Raw genomic sequence first — 14,060 nt, 5'->3', positions numbered from 1 at the left:
TTTCTGGTATTGGTTTCCCTTCCTTTATTCCTTGCAACTAAAGCTAAATCTATACTTTTCCACATGATAATTTATTCACATCTCATGCATTTTCAATCTGTTACATAGCCTGTAACTCCTTTTTTTCTTTTTCATGATGAAAATGACAAAGGCTGTGAATAGAAAGTTGTAAAGGAGCTAGTGTGATAAAAGGGAAACATTCCTGTAGTCGAGGTGGGGAGAGAGCAATTCACAAACTACATTAGCTTTTCTCCCCCTTAATGCTGCACCACCGAGTGGGTCTGTGACACAATGGCTGCATTACACACTGATGGAAGAAGCAGCTATTCCTGGCCTGTGCTACTGCCCAGGGGCAGCTGAAATTTCACTCTGTGTGTGTTTTCCCCCTGCAGCCTCTCCGAGGATGCTCATCTGTATGCAGTGAGGCTCAGAGAGGGGCGAGCGCACATCCTGCCCCCGTCCACGGCATGTCACGGTGCCAACACCTGGGAAAGGCATTAATATTTATGGGGAATGAGCACAAAGGAATCAAAGCATCTCTGTCTGCCTCTCGATTTATTCCACCTCTCATAAATTTAATTTTGGAGGAACTTTTGGGGAGGTAAACCCCGCGCCAGTTGTGGCGAGGTGGGAATGCACGTGTGATATTCAGATGTAATTGAGCAAATTCATGTTGATTTTTCCTTCAGTGAATTAGGGATTCCCTCCACCTTTTCAAAATTTAATACATTTTAACCTTTCTTCGAATTAAAAAAACCCCAAACATTTAATAAATACTTCTCATTAAACATCTCTGTTTCTTAATGAGGAGGTAAAAGGATTCCCTCTTTCCCCCAGAGTCTGGAGATCAGCTGGGCAGAACCAGATTATCAGAGTCCATATGTATGCAGTGCCACTTCCACACATGAAAACATCCCAGAGCTTCACAGTAAATCATTATTTCCCCTTCCCACACCAAGAAGTACAGAATGACCAAGAGCTGTGTGTAGTTGTTAGTGCTCAGGATGCTTCCTCCTCCCTCTCCCTCTTCCCTCCTGTGTTCTCTGCAGAAGAGCCTGGGGCTGAAATGTTTCCTGTGGGTAAATGGAATTAATACAATTCCTAGTATGGGATGTCTGAGGCATAATCTAACAACTGAACTCTGCAGGGCTGCAGCTTTACCTACCTGAGCCCTTCCAAGTGCTATTTTTTTTGTAAACTAATCTGTTGCACTGCTAAGCCTGTGACCTCCCTGTGCTCTGGGGGATCTGAGTGGATAATGAATCACCAAAATTCTTAAGGTGAGCAAATAGTCTCCTGTAGACAGCTGTACTGCCATAGCAGGCACAGGGATGTTTCCTGCAAGGAATGACTTGCTCACCCAGCCAACACACTGAGGTTTTAGAAATTGGATTCGAGCCCTTTGCCCCATCTCTGTATCCCTTTCTGCCCTGTGTCTAATCAGTGATAAATTCTGCAAAACAAGGGTTGTCTCTTGCCTTGTGATGGCCAGAGTGTGTAAAAGGCTTTTGAAAAATGATGAATTTTGTTTGTTGTAAGAAAATGGGACAGGTGTGCTCTGCCTGTTAGTAAACAAAGGCAAGCAGGCAGGCTTCTCTTACCATAAATGTGGTAATTTCCTCACACTCAGTCACACAAAGAGGCACAATGCTTGCATGGCATCTTGTGGGGGCAGCTGCTGTATCCCTCTGTAACTTTTTATGGGAAAGGAATGGGCAAAGCTGGATATGGCACATACATACTTCTGGTTGCCATACAGAGGGGAAAATTCCCAGTGGCTTGAAGTGTTAGAAAATAACCTGGACAGGTAAGCAGAGCTGTGTTAGGGACCAGGAACTGGGGCCAAGGAAGGCAGTACAAGCTGTAGCCAAAACCCTGCTTCTGTGCCCAGAGACAAAAGTGTATTTCAATAGTTTCTTGATCAGGTACTTTTTGAAGCCCTGGCAGGGGAGGTTCAGAATGGAAATTAGGAAGCATTTTTTTACAAAGAAATAGATGGTCAAAAACTACAGCAGACTTCCTAGAGATGTGGTCAGTGTCCCAAGCCTGTCAGTGCTTAATGACATCTGGACAATGCCTGTAAGAACATGGTCAGCTCTGAATTGGTCAAGCAGCTGGATTACATGATCATTGTAGATACCTTCCATCTGAAAATATTCTATTATTCTCTTCCCTCTTTACTTAGTTGAAGCATTCAGTTATTCCCAAGGTCTCATAAAGAATAGGCATTTGCAAAGGCAAAGGTTTTTCTGCTTTCTGTAGGAAAAGTCTCAGTTTTCAGCCTGGATACTTCCAGGTGAAGTCTTGAGCTAAAAATCTCTTCCAAGTCAAACTGCCTGTGCAAGACATGGGATTCACAAAGAATTCAGCCCTTGACTGTCTGTCAAGACTACCATGGCAACAAAAGGCTCAGAAACATTGTGGTTCTAGAGCAGTTAGCCCTGAACCCCCTGAGCTGCTTGATTTTACCCAAGGAATTTCTCTTTAAATGAGCTCATGCACATTGCTCCTTCAATTCCACTCCCAGGCTCTTGGGTCTCCCGTTTGTGACATATAGATTGCCATTTCAGCTGTGCAATTTCTTCTTGAAAGGTCATAATCTTAGATACAAAACCTACAGCACTTTGGAGTAAAAGGACAGAAAGTTTATAAACACAGTTCTCTACCCCTCATGCATATTACGCACCTGAATGACTAATAGTTTCCAGTGATGCACATGGATTATTTTTTCTTTTATTTTAATGTTTTGTTTCTGTTTTCTGATGCCTTGGAGGATAAAAGGAAAGGCAAACCAGCTGATCTGTTTAAGAAGAAGCCACCTCCCACACTAGTAGATATTGACAAGGATCATGAAGTCGGAATCTTGTCAATGCTCACAACCCAAACATCTGGTTTATTTAGCAGCCCTCTGCCCTTAATACCCCAAACCATACTTCACAATATGGTTTAGGGGTCATGGTGGTGTTTGGTGTTGAAGGTTGGACTTGATGATCTTGAAGTGATCATCACATAATGATTCTGTGATTCTATTTTATTCCATTTATTTCTCCAGCTAAATGTAAAGCCTGTTGACCAACAGCTCATTTTAGCTGCAGTTTTCCTGCTCCCCACTGAGCTGACTCAGGGTTTGTTTCCATGAAGCCAAAGGTTTGGAGCAAAGATCTGCATGTAGTTATGTATTTTAACTACGGATAGCACCTGGTGACATGAACTCTGCTTTTAATTTGCTACCATCACATGAATAAGTATTTCACAATGACACCCTCAGCAGCAATTCGAGCTTATATGTCCCTGGAATATAAAGTTGGTTCATCTTCTTTTCGGGGAGCTTAGCTCATTGTTCTCTAATCTTGTCAGTTTTACTCCCTAAAAATCAGTCTTCCCTGAGAACAGCCTGAGTCTATTATTTTGGAATGATAATACAACGTGAAACCAGAGCCACAGTTTCTATGATGATTTAATTCCATGTTACTTACATATCAACATAATGTTCTTTTTTTTCTAAACAAAGTATTACAAATGTATTGTGGCTCTGTATACACACTCTCTAGCCCTGGGCAATAGTCATTTAACTTGTTTACCACATGAAATTGCTTTGTTTTGTCTACCTTTTTCCTAATTTAAGGCTGTAAACATACCAAAATTTAGTATTGAAGCAAGCTTACTTCAATTTGCAAAGTCAGGCACTGGAAGGAAGGGCTTAAAAAAATTAAAAGCCAGTTAATTCCATTGCTCCCTGTCCTGCTGCAGCAATAAACTCTAAACCTCCATGAAAGTTAGCATTTACTCTAGCTAGGCTGTTAAAGAGCAATATCATATTTGTGAGATTAGTCATACAGTTTCTCCCTTAGAGGGAGAAGTCTGAAATTACCCTCAGCAATTTCAGAAAAACAAGAAAGATAATTAATAAAAATATTTATAAGTGATAACTCATAAAAATATAAATAAAATAAGTTTGAGCCCAGATAAATGTTGAGTAATCTGGAATCCACATCATAAAATCACCGTATGTTTACACATTTGACAGCATGTGCTTCAAAGAGAGACTTGAGATTAATTGAGCATGGAAAGTGTACAAGCTTCTTGAAACAGTGTTCCCTAGTCAAAGGCTGACATGTCCTGATAAAGCCAAAACCAGCACTGACCACATTGAAATGTATCTTATGCTAGGAGGAGACAGTGATGGAAAACTTAAAAATATATTGGTAGCAATTACTATTAATTATCAATAATATAATTCTAGTATTAATGTCTGTTCATTCAGAAAAAAAAAAAGAATAAAAAAAACCTGACAGATGTTCCCCTGTAAAATATGATTTTATTTCTATATTTTCTTGCTACTGCAGAGTAATTTTTAATGCTGCTCCCTATAACAATGGAGTCAAAACAAGGAGATAAATACCTTAGTATAATTTATCTCCACAAAATACCAAAGGAATAATGATACAAGTCTACATGTGTATATATATTTTTTCCTGATTTACAATCAGGAAACCACTATGATTATTTAAGGTGCAGATTTTCTAGTGTGCAGAGCAAGAATGGTCAAATGGTTTGTGTAAAAAATTGTAGTAACATAAAAATCCCATTTCTTGGAAAGGCTTGTAGATACTTCTCTTTCGTTTTTATACTGTTCAGAATTCAGATTCGCTTGGTCTCAAATACTGTCACATTATTTGCCTTTACTGTTGTTCCATTCTAGCATCAACTGACAATTTTCTTTGAGTTATTATTGGCTTATTGCAAGAATGAAAAAAAATAATAGTAATAACAGCAGCAGTAGTTTGAATGTTGTTTATTCACAGATTTTTTTTTTTTTAATTACTATTGCTAGTTTTTATTTCTTTTTTACTCTGTGGATTTCCAAACACAGGCACAGGCTGCCCAAGGATAAAGTCTCCATCCTTAAAGTTAATCAAAGCCTGACAGAATGCAGCCCTGAGCAACATATTGTTGGGCAAAGGTTTGGACTAGATGGTCTTCAGTGATCTTTCTATTACAGAGCCATAGGATTTCTGAATATTCTGAGTTGGAATGTACCCACAAGGGTCTCAAAGTTCAGCTCCTGCCTGGCACAGGACAGCACCAACAATCAAACCATGTGCCTGAGAGTGTTGTCTGCCCACAGACATTGTGAGGATTCATATTTATATTTCCAGATGCTCTGACCTGGAAATCCTATTGATTTTGCTGAAGGAAAATTGTAGCTGAAGTAGGAAGTCGAAAAGGATATGGTTAAGTAATATTTGTTCTCTTTCCTTGTTACAGCATGGATTTTGAGGGGACTGGAGGGACGGCAAGTAGTCAGCCAAGAAGTCCTGGAGTCCTCACACTGATAGTCATGCCATCTTGATCTGATGCCACTTTTTAAGGAAAAGGAAAAAAAAAAAATCAGGGAAAACAGCTTGACATCCAGAAAGTCCTGTGGGGTTTTTGTTGGGTTTTGTTTTTTTTTTTTTTTTTGTTGCTTTGTTGTTTGTTTGTTTGTTTGTTTTTTAAGTACTGTAATTTTTTAAGCTGAATTCAGAAGGGCAGAGCCTTGGAAAAGTACACCCAGGCCACAAAGGGAGGGTTTCAGTCACCTAAGTATGGAACTATGCTGCTGTTTTATGCAGGGGAAATATTTCAATCATCTCTTGCTGCAGCTCCAGAGGAGCCTAGGCCTCCTGAGATTCTGTGTTGAATCAATTAACATGCAAAAATCTTGCATGTTACCTGGCATCTCTGTTGGTGCAAGGTGTGTATTTGGGATACCTGGTTGGGATTCAGTTGTCTGCCACTTACAGCCATTTTTACTTTTGTGTAGCTCTATCAGCAGTGGACAGATTTATCACATTCTTTTAGCCATGGAAAGGCATTTTTCACCAAACTGTAAATAACTTCATCAAGCCAATGAGATCTGCTAACAGCTTGTTTTCTCTATGCACGTTCATACACTACTTTGCATAATTATTACATGAAAATTTTGTCTGTAATGCTTTAAAAATCCTCAGCTCTCCTTAACTCCTAACAATGTTGCCTGCCTATATCTTTGATAAGTGGAGTAATATCAAATAGATGATCTGTGTAACAGGACACGACAGCAGCCTCGAAAAAGCAGAAAGAAAAGCAAATAAAGACCAAGCATTCTCCCACCTTTCAGACCCAATTCCTGATCCTGGGGTTTAGCTTTGTTATTTCTTCTAATCTGTTTGAAGAAACCACTCCTGGGCAGGGCATCCTTATTGCAGGGATCATTAATTTGAAGAGAGGCGAACGAAAAATAGGGAATTTGTATTTCAGTCACAAAATGGATCAAAGAAAACTTTCCTAGGGCAAGGTGCTGTTGTCAAGATTGTCCTGAAGAAAGGAAAATCATTACAGAGGATTATCTATAACAGTGTTCTCAACCTTCCTTTCAGCTTCTCTACCCCAAGGCAGAAATACAGTGTGACTGATTATGATTACCACACACGCACACAAAGACTCGCTCTTCCACAGATATATTTTTGCACGTGTCTGTAATGTGACGTTATTCCTAAAAATAGACCTACCCAGTGCATATGGGCTCACATATGCTCAACCTTAAGATGATGATAATGATTATTAGAATAATTATAATATTAATAATAATAGCAACAGCAGCAGCAACAACAAAACAACAACAACAATAATAATAATATTCTCTTTGAGCTCCCAGACAGTGTGACTCAAAACATAGGGGGAAAATACATGCTCTGGCTGGAGAGTGATGTGGCAGGAGATTTGTTCCATATTTCTTCCTTGGTTACTGCTCACTGGAGCTTCTCAAAGGTCACCATTTTAAGTTGATTTTTCTGGAGAAACATTGATCCTTTCACTACCAATTATCCCTAGATGTGACATGACTGGTGAAAACATACCTTTTTCTTTTATTAAATTGGAGCAGCCTTGGAGCTTGCTTGGGTAGTGGGACACTACCAACACCTACACTACCAAATAATGGATTCCATTCTCAAGGCTCCATAACTCTGCAGCAGTTTGCACCTGTGCAGCTAAATCTGCTTTCTCCCCAGAGATCCACCTGGCCTGGTACTTGCTGCATGCTGGGAACAGTGCTTTGTCATGCCACACATACTTCTGAATACCTGGGATAAATTGTCCTGGAGTACAGACATGCAGGAGTTGACTGCTGTGATTTAAACACAGCTGAATACAGCACTGCACTCAGGACTACACTGTGATCCTGTTTAGATTTCCAGGGTGGGTGTAGCTCCTAGGACAGAGCATCATGCTAAGATGATGGATAAATTAGATCATCATGCTAAGATGATGGATAAATTTGTTCCTATGGCCTTGCTCTTCATGGCAGGTGTAAAGATCCCGTAATTAAAGTAATGAGAAAGACACCTCTGCCTGAATTAAGGTGCCAAAGAAAAGGTCACAACAGGTATTTTTAAAAGAATGTATTTCATAGCAGAGGATTCAGCATTTGTTTTTTCAACATTTTAGCCTCAACTCAAAAGATGTTGGAGGAGATGTTATGGTCTTCCACAACACTAATCTCCATACAGGAATCTCATACACTAATCTCAATGTCAGGCATGAAAGAGGTGGAATCATATGCAGGACAAGAAAAGAGAAATCTGATTTTCCATTTTTGCACCAGGTTTGGTGCAGAATTGCAGCTAAGGACTTCTCCTTATTTATTTTTCAATTATTAGAATTGGTATAATGATGCCTTTGTTACAGTCATTGCATAAATATGTTCTCGGTAGATTCATTTCAGCTCATTTACTAGATGTTTTTTGTCATATGGAAGACTTTTTTAAGGCATATTTTTATAACATTTGTTAAATGGATCCTAGATCACACTCCAGAAAAAAAAAAAAAATTCTTCTTAAAATGATCATGAAGAAGAAATGCAGAGAAAAGTGAAGGTTATAAACTTCCAGGCTAACTAAGAAAAGAAAAAAAAAAGCTAAAAAAAGATCAGTGGCAAAAATACAAGGATGTATAACATGAAAAATTATATTAGAATCAGAAGGCTGCAACTTGCTCCCTATGAAGAAAGGCAGAGAGAGTTGGGATGAAGAGAAGGCTCCAGGAAGACCTTGTGGTGGCCTTGCAATAATTAAAGGAGCCTTATAAGAATGATGGGCAGGGGCATAGCAAGTGAAGAATGAGGGAAAATCTGATAATGGAGCTAGAGCAGAAAAAGAAAAGGAATTCTGTCTTGTTTTTAAGGCAACATTTCCTGTCACCCTTTTCCCTAGCAAGGTCTGAGGTGATGGGAAAAGGGGGAATGGTTTTGAACTAAAAGAGGAGATATATATTGGGTATGGGGAAAAAATTCTTGACTGTGAGGGTGGTGAGGCCCTGGCACAGGTTGCCCAGAGAAGCTGTGGCTGCTCCATCCCTGGAATTGTTCAGGGCCAGGCTGGATGGGGCTTTGAGCAAGCTGAGAGAGCTGAAGGTGCTCCTGCCCATGGCAGGGGATGGAACAAGGTGATTCCATCCAAACCAAACTGTTCTGTGATTCAGTGTAACCCTAGCACAATGTACCATAATATAAATGCATTCTCCCAGATAAACTCAAACAGAATTTTTACGTGATGAAATATTACAACTGCTACTGGATCACAGAAACACTGAGAATTGGTTGTGTTCTGCTGTGGATTAGGGAGTTCAGTGTTTAGAGCAGTGCTTAAAATACCTGTCTAGCCTTTCTGTGGTATGAATTCCCTTTGGAGAAGTGCTATCCTAGAGATGAAAAATGCAGAATGAAATGAAGTTGCCATCACAGCATGCTTGAGTGAGCTCAGTTCACTGGGATTAAAGATGCTACACACTCCTGTGTTTCTTTTGGAAGGCAGACAGCTGTGCATGGCCATGGAGGCACAGCAGATGCCAAATGACAATTGTTAAACCCTAGTGGTTATCTTAATTGCCCCTTTCCACCAATTTGAGATTTTGCAATGGTAGGAAAGCCACAGAGGTTGCTGTCACTCAAGTTCTCTGAGCCTACAGCTCTACCTGAGAGGAAAGCAATAAAAAATGGATGTAGTGAAAAGGACATGCACACAAAAAAATCAAACCAAACAAACAAAACAAACAAATTTTAAAAAAGTCCACAGGCTTGTGACAAGCTTGTAAACAAGAATATAAAGGAAAGAGAGAAAAGGAGGGGAAGTTTTGACTCAGTTGCAGATTCAAGGTTTTAGCTGAAAGTTTCATAAGGCAGCTGTGAGTGCTTTACGAGAGACAGGAGCCTCAGCAGCAAAGTTACAGCATGATGGACTCTGACATTTTGCAAAACTGTAAAACATGTCAGTAGCTTTAACAGGCAGGAATGCTTTGACCTCCTGAGGTTCCTGTCCAATTTAGCCATTGCAACTCTTCGATTCCCACAATTAATGGTTACATTCAGTCAAGGGAGGGAGGGAAAAGGGTGACAGGAAATGTTGCCTTAAAACCAAGACAGAATTCCTTTTCTTTTTCTGCTCTAGCTCCATTATCAGATTTTCCCTCCTTATTCTTCACTGTGTGTTAGATATTTTCACTGCTTTAATTTTCCCTTGGCATCTTTATTTACAAGCCTCTTGCTCTGTAAATATTCATTAATGGAATAATTCCAAGGGATTTTGATCCTTTGGCTAAACAATCATAAGGTTACTTGGCAGACTTTGTATATTATATTTGCTAGCACTGACATAGCACCTGCATTAGACTGGTTGGTTGGTTATTTCTTCCATTTTGAGGATAATCCTGCTCTATCTGCAATTTAGGGATCATCACTTCTCTCCAGATGGAAAAAAAAGCCACTTTTAGACCTTGCACGTCCAAAAAAGCAAGAGCAGACACATGGGAGGCTTAAGCCATGCTTGGAGGATGAGTCTTGCTAGCTATTAATAAAAAGATGCCAATTTAAGACAGCACTACAGTTATTTCCTCACACTGATACAAAACAGATGAGACATTATAAGAACAAAAGGATGATAATTTCTTGTCTTCTGTGACATGAACATTTCCTTAAGATGAGGAGAGGAAAAGCTCTCCAGGAGGCTGGAGGATTTGAAGGAAAGACTGTTGGTCAAACAGTGTGCTGCCAAGGCAGGTCCCACCCATGCACAGAGTTTCACTGCTGTTCAGTTATATGAAATAAAATTCAGATTTCACCTAAGGATCAAAAATAGATTTACCAGTCAGATCTTCACCACACATTTGTCCCATTTCCAAGGGTAATTATTAGCCATGTATTTGCTACTCCAGGGCACTCCACGTGGGTACATCTTCCTGGGATTTTCTAGATATAAGCAGAGAGATTCAGCTGTGGGATTCCTCTCTTTGGGGTGTTGTAGATGCAAAAAGCTGACAAGGGGTCAGGAGGAGACTGGGCAAGTTTGCAAGAAGAAAATCTGAGCCCATATAGTAAATCCATGGAAAGCATTCCTGTCTTAGAGAGGTTTAGTTAATAAACATCTGGGAGGCAGATGAGAGGTGGAATCATACATGCACGCTTTGGCATTGCACTTTTTCTTTGGCACCCAGATTTGACTGCTGTTGGAGATATTAGAAAGATCTTTTTGACCCACCATAACTGGTCTTACATTTTTATGTTCTTAGAGACCCTTAAATGTGCTCTTTCAAAATGTATTTCTCTTTTCCCTCAGTAAGGACTGAGGGCATGCAGGGAGTGGAGACTCAGAGATTGCTTCAGGTGTCACGACAGGGAAGAGAAATTGCATGGGGAAAATTAACAATAGAAAAAAACTAAGATTAAAGATATGTGACAAGCCTGGGAAAGGTGTAAAAGACTTGTGAGTGGAGATGTAAATGAGGGCTCATAGACCCTGTAACTGAGCACAAATTCTAGAGAGAAAGAAAATCAGTCTAATGTCAAATGTCAGACTTAAACTTCCAGACTCACTTAAATTATTGTTTCCCAAAACATGCACAGATATATATCTTTTCTTTTGAAGGGTCCTCATAACTCAGTGAGATAGATTAGAAGATCATAAATGCTTGGAGGATGGGGCTGTACCTCCCTGTTTGCTCATACAGGACTTTGCAAAAGGGATCATTTCTCAATGTGAACAATTCCTAGTATACACATTATTACACCTTTTTCATCATGTTCTTCTGTCAGCCTTGCAGATATTTTTCTCTCAGAAAATCTGCACATTAACACCTGCCATATCCTACATTATAAGGCAATACAGCAGCAAAAACATCTCTTAAAAAATTCTACTCTTTCTTTTACCTGAATATGGATGCTAAAACTCAGTTCATTGCTCATCTGTGGGTCTCCATCTCTGCACAGAAAGTGAGTCTTGGGGCCAGATTGCATTTCTTCAAATATATATAGGTGGTAACTAGAGGTGAGGTTGATTCCAGCATTCACTCAGTCACTGCAAGAAAACAATTCTTCCATGTCTTGGAGTAAAATGCCTTACCTGTGAGTCTTCACACCAGTTCTATTTTCTCAGAATAAATATGTGAGAAAACAGTTTTTTTGTTTTTCCTTCCAGCTCATGAAATCTTTCTACTGCCACAGAGTAATTTTGTAACTGCCACAGTTACTGCCACAGAGTAACTGCCACAGCTTGTTAATTTTCAGTAGCTTGGTATAAATATCATACTAGTAGAACTATAGGATGAACAAGATGCTGACAACTGAAATCCTTATATTTTGTCAATTTCTGTCCAATCACAAAGAAATTTATATCATTCTTCTCAGAGCTGGAGAATAATTTCAAAATATAATGTATAAATAATTAAAATTATACTTAAAAATGGTGGGGTGTTTTTTTAATGTGTTGTGTTTTTTCAATATATTAATTGGTATTTTTTCTTTACTAGTTCATGCTATATAAAAGGAAGCACTAGAAATACGACTGCATTAATAATTTACAATGCATTTTATTTTTGTCTCCTTACAAGGCATATTAAAGGCAAATGCTGGGAGTTATGATATAACCCTTGCAAGAGAAATAAGTATCACAGCACTTATCTTACGGATGGAGAAATTAGGTCAGGAAGGAAATGAGGGCTGTACTGTGGGGATATAAATTGCTCTGTGTCACACACCTCCACAAACTCTCTGAAGGAGGTATGTGAAGCTATAAGATTTCTATATTGACTGGTGTGGGACTTGACTGGAATTTAGATGGTCGGCACATATCCCAGAATACTTCTGCAAAATCACAAGAGGAACCCAAGATACGGTTTTCCAATATGTATATTTTTAACCAATTGGAATGTTAGGAAAATATTTTCCAAATAGAAACCAAAAAAAAATTTTTTTTTGTTATAAAATATAACCAAATTATACAGTTATATTTTTGTTTATTAAAATATAATTTCTGAATATTGCATGTATCACATGGATTTGATAGTTTAAGCTTATTTTTATATTTGTCCTAGGTTATTAGTAAGTGCATAGAAATTTGACACTTCTATCTTTCTGTTCCCTGATTCATCTTTTCCTATGACACTCATCGTGTTGTGCCTTGCCTTGTGTCCTATTTCACTGACATCAGACATGCAGGTGGATCCTAAAAGGGAATTGTTCTCAGGTTTACAAAGGAAAAAAGAAGAATATATAATTAGATTTGCAATGTTCCTCCTTTCATCTGAGATTCACCTCGCCTAACTTAGCGATATAAAAATAAGTTATTTCATTAAGGTAGTCACCTAAATTTCCTCTCTAATGAAAGGAGAGGAAAAGGTCTCTTCAGAGAATGATTCATCCATTTTAAACATCTATTTTAGGATAGGATGAATTCCTCTCTGATGATACCATGCTCCTTCCCATGACTCTGGAGACATTTTAAATAAAGGGCTATGACTAGGAACACATAGTTTTAGCAAACTAGAGTTAGACAAGATAAATGTTAGTCTTTTTTTTTTTTCTTTTAATTTTTTTCATCATTGTGTTAAGTGCTATAGGAGTACAATAAAAAAAATGAAGCTATCATTTAACACTTGGTACAAAAAGAAAGTCACAAAGAGCACTAATTACTTGCACAGGAAGCATTGGTGATGCAGTACATGTGTGTCATACAGGAATTGACAAATTTTGTATTCTGAATTTCAAAGACCCACGAAAAATGTTATAATATTGTCAACTGAAGTTTGAAAGGAAGAGACTTCTTTCTTTTCATATTCTTTATGGACAGGAAAGGAAGTAATAGTCGGCAGGGGGTGAAATGCTATGAATTTCTCTCTCATCCTTACTTACTTCATTCTTTAAAATCCACCTTTCTCTCAAACTTTCTGAAGGCCATGGGTTTCAGATGCACTTTTCATGTAACATTATTAATAAAGGAGAAGTCTCTGTTTTGATTACCTGCAGGCATCCTGACATTTGAAGTCAGCTATCCAGCTCTGTCATTCAGGTTTACACATATCTACAAACTGCAGCGTTTCAGAAAAAAACACGTTGCACACCATGAGAACAATAGAGGGGGGGAAAAAAAGATAACACTCATGTGAGGCTTTAATTAATGTTAAGCCAATGCTGGCCTGTAGGAAATGTCAAGTTCCACTGGATAAATCAGGGCTGCTTCTTGGTTTTGCAACACATCATGTTCTGTGTTCAATAAGATGCCAGGCTGCTTATTTTGACTGTCATTTATGTGCAGCGTTTTTCATGTGGTCTTAGAATAAGGTGCCAAAGTTGTCTGGTTCCCTGACTTTATTCTATGATTAATAATGCATTAGCCTAGCAAAATATTTGCTCCTGTTATTACTCTTGAGGTTATGAAATTAAATATATATAACTGAAAAATACAGTAAGTATATGGGAAATAAATCTTTCTCTGGTCTTCCCTTCCCCCGTTTTCATTCATAAGGCAACTCCCTTAGTTATAAGAACAGCTCTTGAATTTCAAAATGCATACACGAAGAAAAGACTTCATTAAACTTGCTCAGCTCTGATTTGCCTGCCTCTGAGCTTAAAAGCCCATCACTGCATAAACCTAAATTCTATTCACCACTCTGAAAGTGCAGCTTTATACCAAAACAGCTCCACTGAATTCAACACTTACATCAAAAGCTTCATATTATTAATAATATTTTTATTGTACATCATATATTTT

General features: G+C 38.6%; 1 long non-coding RNA gene across 1 annotated transcript; it reads right to left on the bottom strand.

The window, feature by feature from the left end:
- Positions 1-4,903: 4,903 nt before the first annotated feature.
- Positions 4,904-11,357, bottom strand: LOC146425194 (uncharacterized). The gene is made up of 3 exons (XR_014847118.1): positions 11,222-11,357; positions 6,136-6,339; positions 4,904-5,363 (listed from the first exon to the last, which is right to left on the bottom strand). It is a non-coding gene; the product is annotated as an uncharacterized LOC146425194 (long non-coding RNA).
- Positions 11,358-14,060: the final 2,703 nt, after the last annotated feature.

Source organism: Lichenostomus cassidix, chromosome Z (genome assembly GCF_008360975.1).
Source record: "Lichenostomus cassidix isolate B80296 chromosome Z, HeHo_3.0, whole genome shotgun sequence".
Lineage (NCBI taxonomy): Eukaryota > Metazoa > Chordata > Aves > Passeriformes > Meliphagidae > Lichenostomus > Lichenostomus cassidix.
This window is presented reverse-complemented; position numbering and strand designations above follow the sequence as displayed.